This window comes from Gossypium raimondii, chromosome 1, assembly GCF_025698545.1.
Source record: "Gossypium raimondii isolate GPD5lz chromosome 1, ASM2569854v1, whole genome shotgun sequence".
Taxonomy (NCBI): domain Eukaryota; kingdom Viridiplantae; phylum Streptophyta; class Magnoliopsida; order Malvales; family Malvaceae; genus Gossypium; species Gossypium raimondii.
The window spans coordinates 25,347,697-25,354,244 of record NC_068565.1 but is presented as its reverse complement, the minus strand read 5'-3'; the positions used below and the strand labels follow the sequence as shown (position 1 = coordinate 25,354,244).

Genomic DNA, 6,548 nt, shown 5'->3' with positions numbered 1-6,548 from the left:
CTTGGAGTGGGAAAAGAAAATGGAACTCGTCTTCGAGTGCCACAACTATTCGGAAAATAAGAAGGTAAAGCTCGCCGCCATTGAATTCTCGGACTATACGATCGTGTGGTGGGATCAATTGGTGACTAGCCGAAGGAGGAATGGGGAGAGGCCTATCTCTACGTGGGCCGAAATGAAGGCTATTATGCGCAAACGATTTGTCCCCTCCTATTACCATCGGAAGTTGTACCAATGATTGCAAAATCTCACGCAAGGTAACCGAAGCGTCGAGGACTACTATAAAGAAATGGAAATTGCTATGATAAGAGCCGACGTGGAGGAGGATCGTGAAGCAACAATGGCGAGGTTTCTAGCCGGCCTAAATCGGGATATTGCCAATATCGTCGAGCTTCAACACTACGTTGAAGTTATGGACATGGTGCATATGGCGATAAAAGTTGAAAAAAAATTGAAACGAAAAAAACCCACCCGAACATACCCGACGGCTTCTACCAACAAATGGGCTCAATGGACTAGCAAAGCTCCTAATCGGCCTAAGGAGCCTTTTGTTGCTACCAAATCCAATCAAACAAGTAGCGAAGCTAGCAAAAATAAAAATGAGGCTGTTTCGAGTCATTCTCGCGATATCAAGTGTTTCAAGTGTCAAGGAAGAGGCCACATTGCGAGTCAATGTCCTAATCGACGAGTGATGGTGGTTCATTCAAATGGCGAGATTGAGTCAGAAGATGAACAAGAGGAGGAGCCTGAAATTCCCATGGAGGAAGGCGAAGAGCTCGAGCTACCCGTTGAAGGAGAATTTCTCGTTGTCAAAAGGAGTTTGAATATCCAAGTAGCCGAGGAAGAGCAACAACAAGATAACATATTTCACACTCGTTGCCATGTTCAAGGTAAGGTGTATAGTTTGATTATTGATGGAGGGAGTTGCACCAATGTCGCGAGTTTGATGCTTGTTGAAAAACTTGGTTTAGCCACCACAAAGCATCCAACTCCTTACAAGTTACAATGGCTAAATGATGGAGGTGAACTCAAGGTGACGAAGTAAGCAAAAGTGGAGTTTTCCATAGGCAAGTACCAAGACGAGGTGATTTGTGATGTCGTACCTATGCACGCGGGACATTTGCTATTGGGGCGTCCTTGGCAATTTGACCGGCGAGTAGTCCACGACGGCTATACAAACCGATATTCATTCAACCACCTTGGAAGGAATGTTACATTAGCTCCTCTCATACCGAAGCAAGTGCATGAAGACCAACTCAAAATGAAAAGAGTGATAAAAGTGAGATAAAAACAAGAGTGATAAAAGAAAAAGAAAAAGAATGTGAAATTGGAAAAACAAGTGTTTTTGCCAGAAAAAGAGAGATTCGGAAATTATTGTTGGCGAGGCAACCCATCTTTGTACTTATGTACAAAGAGTGTTGATTGGAAACTAACGAACTTGAAGATACTTTGCCTACTCCTATCGTTTCTTTGTTGCAGGAATTTGGAGATGTTTTTCCCGAAGAAGTGCCAAATGGCCTACCTCCCATTCAAGGAATCGAGCACCAAATCGACTTTGTGCCCGGTGCTACAATTCCAAATAGGCCAGCATATAGAAGTAATCCTGAGGAAACGAAGGAATTGGAAAAGCAAGTAGCCGAATTAATGGAGAAGGGCTACAGCCGTGGAAGCTTAAGTTCGTGCGCGGTTCCGGTATTGTTGGTTCCTAAAAAGGATGGAACATGGCGAATGTGTGTTGACTGCCGCGCTATCAACAAAATCACAATAAAATATCACCATCCTATTCCCCGCCTCGACGACATGCTTGATGAACTTAGTGGAGCCCAATTGTTTTCGAAGATTGATTTAAAAAGTGGGTATCATCAAATTAGAATGCGGGAGGGAGACGAATGGAAAACTGCGTTCAAAACGAAGTATGGTTTGTATGAATGGTTGGTAATGCCATTCGGACTTACCGACGCTCCTAGTACTTTCATGCGTCTCATGAATTATGTTTTACGTTCGTTCATTGGGAAATTTTGTGTTGTGTATTTTGATGATATTTTAGTATATAGCAAAAGTTTGGAAGATCATATTCAACACCTACGTGCGGTGCTTGAAGTGTTGCGAAAAGAGGTACTTTATGCCAATTTAAAGAAATGTTCTTTTTAGACTAATGAAGTTGTTTTCTTAGGTTTCGTTGTGAGTGCTCGTGGTTTAGAAGTTGACCAAGAAAAGGTCAAAGTGATCAACGAATGGCCGCGTCCAACTAACATCAGCCAAGTAAGGAGTTTTCACGGGTTGGCAAGTTTCTACCGAAGGTTTGTACCTAATTTTAGTTCTGTAGCTGCCCCCTTGACAGGTATAATTAAGAAAAACTCTCCTTTTGTGTGGACTGATGAACAAGAGAATTCTTTTAATAAACTTAAAGAATGTCTAACTAATGCACCATTGTTGTCTTTACCTGACTTTAACAAGACATTCGAGATAGAGTGTGATGCTTCAGGTATCGGCATTGGCGCTGCTTTGATGCAAGATGGACGGCCTATTGCGTACTTTAGTGAAAAGCTCAACAGAGCTTCGCTGAATTATCCAACGTATGATAAGGAATTATATGCATTGATTCGAGCTCTCGAAACGTGGCAACATTATCTATGGCCGAAGGAATTTGTAATTCATTCGGATCATGAGGCCCTAAAACATCTTAAAGGACAAACGAAGCTCAATAAACGTCATGCCAAGTGGGTGGAGTATTTGGAGTTGTTTCCGTACGTGATCAAGTATAAAAAGGGTAAGGAAAATGTTGTAGCCGATGCTCTATCACGAAGGTACGCACTTGTCAATTTAATGGATTCTAAACTGCTTGGTTTTGAGTTTATAAAAGATCTTTATATGTCTGATATTGACTTTGGTGAAATTTATAAGAATTGTTCGCATGGTGCGCACAAAAAATATTTTAAACATGAAGGCTACCTTTTTCGTGAGTGAAAACTTTGCGTGCGTCAAGGATCGGTGCAAAACGTCCTTGTAGAAGAAGCTCATAGCGGTGGACTTATGGGCCACTTTGGAATTGTTAAAACTCTAGCAATATTGCATGAACTTTTCTATTGGCCCAAAATGAAACGCGACGTACTAAGGAAATGTGATCGTTGCATCACTTGCAAGAAGGCAAAGTCACGAATCAAACCGCATGGTTTATACACCCCGTTGCCTATTCCCGATGCTCTGTGGGTAGACATTTCAATGGACTTCGTTCTAGGCCTTCCAAGAACCAAAAGAGGAAGAGATTCAATATTTGTTGTCGTAGACCGTTTTTCAAAAATGGCCCATTTCATACCTTGTAATAAAACTAATGATGCTACTAACGTTGCCAATTTATTTTTCAAGGAAGTTGTTAGGTTGCATGGAATCCCTCGAACCATTGTGTCCGACCGTGACACAAAGTTTCTAAGTCATTTTTGGAGGACATTATGGGGGAAATTGGGCACCAAACTTCTATTTTCGATGACATTCCACCCTCAAACGGATGGCCAAACCGAAGTAGTAAACCGTGTGCTATCGACTTTGCTTCGAGCTATTTTGCAAAAGAATTTGAAAATGTGGGAAGATTGCTTACCTCATGTGGAGTTCGCATACAATCGAATCGTTCATTCCGCTACGAAATTTTCTCCTTTTGAGGTAGTATATGGCTTTAACCCCATTACCCCTCTTGATTTGGTTCCTATGCCTACTAATGAGTTAGTCTCGATACCCCGTTTTCAAAACCAATTAACCTAATAATTTCTTCTAAACCCAAACCACTATTTCACAAATCTTTCTAAAATCACATTTAAATCATAATTACTAAATAATAAAATTTTTGAACTCACTCGTCAGATTTAGTGGTCTCGAACCATTATTTTTGACACCACTGAAAGTTAGGCTGTTACACGACGGATGTGATTATCGGTACGTTCATTATCCATTCTTTCCGTTATTTTGCTTTAATTGATTGTGGTTTTACTCAATCTTATGTATCTAGTAGTGTAGTGGGAAATTTGGGGATTGGAGCGAAGGACACTAGTTGTGAACTTTTTGTGATTAGGCCATTGGGTCAATCTATTCTAGTTAGTAAGGTTTATAGGAGGTGTCCACTTGAGATTTAGGGGAATGTATTAACTGCTAATTTGATGGAGTTGTCGTTTGGGGAGTTTGACTTGATTTTGGGTATGGATTGGTTGGTAGAGCATTGTGTAGGGTTAGGCTGTGAGACTGAAAGATTGACCTTTAAGGTTAGTGATGATGTGGAAGTTGTGATGGTTGGGAAGCGTCGAGATTATTTGTCTAATTTAATTTCTGCTTTAGTAGCTGAAAAGGTAAACTATGAAGGTTGTGAGGCATATTTAGCTTGTGTGCATAACATGAATAGTGTGAGTTCAACTATTAAGGAATGAGTTTCCAGATGTCTTCCGTAAGGAGTTACCAAGATTACCTCTAGATAGATAGGTTGATTTCGAGATTGAATTACTATCAGGTACTGCTCTGGTGTCCATCGCTCCATATCGAATGGTGCCGAAAGATCTAAAGGAACTTAAGTTGTAACTTCAAGAAATTTTGGATATAGGATTTATTCAGCCTAGTGTGTTCTCGTGGGGAGCACCAGTTCTTTTCGTTAAGAAAAATGATAGATCGATGAGGATGTGTGTGGGTTATCATCAATTGAACAAATTGACGATAAATAAAAAGTATCCACTTTTAAGGATTGATGATCTATTCGATCAGTTCCGTGGGACTTCTATGTTTTTGAAAATTGATCTTCATTCCAAGTATCACCAGTTGAAGGTTAAGGAAGCTAATGTGCATAAGATCGCATTTAGGACTTGTTACGGACATTACGAGTTCCTTGTTTTGACTTTTAGGTTGACTAACACTCCTACAGTGTTCATAGATCTCATGAATCGAGTTTTCTAGCCATATATTGATTAGTTTGTCATAGTGTTTATCAACAACAATTTGGTATATTTGTAGACTAAGGATGAGCATGATAAGCATCTTCGAACAGCTCTTCATATTCTTCATGAAAAGGAATTGTATGCTAAGTTAAGTAAATGTGAGTTATGATTGGGTGAGGTTATACTTTTGGGGCATGTGGTTTATGCTGAAGGTATTCGAGTGGATCCTAGGAAGATAGAGGCTATTCTGGACTGGAAGTAGCCTCTAAATGAGACTGAACTACGAAGTTTTTTTGGTTTGGCAGGATACTATCGAAGGTTCGTTGAGGGGTTTTCTTTGATAGCAACACCTTTGACTAGGATTGTACGCAAGAATACTCAATTTGTATGGGCTGTTGAGCAACAATCGAGCTTTGAGAAGCTCAATTCGGTTTTGACTCAGGCACCTGTCATGATTCAGCCTGAGCCTGGGAAATAGTTCTTGTTTTGTAGTGATGCTTTGCACATTGGTTTGGGGTGTGTTTTGATGCAGGACGGTAAAGTGGTTGTTAATGCATCTAAACAACTTAAGAAGCATGAGGGTAGTTATCCAACTCATGACCTCGGGCTTGTTGTGGTTGTTTTTGCACTTAAGATTTGGAGACATTACTTGTGTGGTGAGAGATGCATCATTTACACATATCATCAAAGTTTGGAGTACCTCATCACTCAAAAGGGGTTAAATCTTAGGCAATGTTTTTGGATCGATTTGCTTAAAGATTATGACTATTCGATTGAGTATCATCCTGGTAAGGCCAATGTGGTGTCCAATGCACTTAGTCAGATATCTATGTCTAATTTGAAGGCGATGTTTGCTCATCTAAGTTTTTTTGATGATGGTAGAATTCTGGCTAAGTTACAGGTTAAGCCGTCATGGTTGAATAAGATTAAGAGTAAGCAACTTTTGGACGAGTTTTTTATTAGTTGGGTTCAGCAGATGGATGAGGGTAAGACTTCAGATTTTGGGTATAATAATGATGGTATTCTATGTGTTTAGGGTTGTATTTGTGTGCCTAAGGATACGGATTTGAGACAATCTATTTTGTGGGAAGCGCATAGTAGCTCTTATGCTATGCATCTCGAATGTAATAAGATGTACTGTGATTTGTATTGGTGGTTTGGGTTAAAACGTGAGGTATCCAATTTTGTATCACATTGCTTGACATGTCAGCTAGTTAAGGCTGAGCACCAATTCGTTCTGGATCGCTTCAACCTATTAAGATTACACTATGAAAGTGGGAATGAGTAGCTATGAATTTCGTTAATGGGTTGCCTTTGACACCCACTAAGAAGAATTCAGCTTGGGTTATTGTGGATCGGTTAACTAAGTTTGCTCATTTATTCCAGTTAGGACCGACTACTTATTGTAGAAGTTAGTAAAGCTATATATTTTCGAGATTGTAAAACTTCATAGGGTTCCCGTGTCTATTATTTCAGATTGGGATCCTTATTTTTCTTCTCATTTTTTGCAAAAGTTACATGAGGCTTTGGGTACCCGACTTGACTTTAGTACGACATTTCATCCTCAGATTGATGGTTAGTCAGAGAGAGTGATTCAGATTTTGGAGGATATGCTTTGGAGTTGTGTGATTAATTTTCGAG

At 39.9% G+C, this 6,548-nt stretch overlaps 1 pseudogene; it reads left to right on the top strand.

Annotated features, from left to right (window-relative positions):
* Positions 1 to 286: 286 nt before the first annotated feature.
* LOC105786924 (uncharacterized) lies at positions 287 to 5,943 on the top strand (annotated as a pseudogene).
* Positions 5,944 to 6,548: the final 605 nt, after the last annotated feature.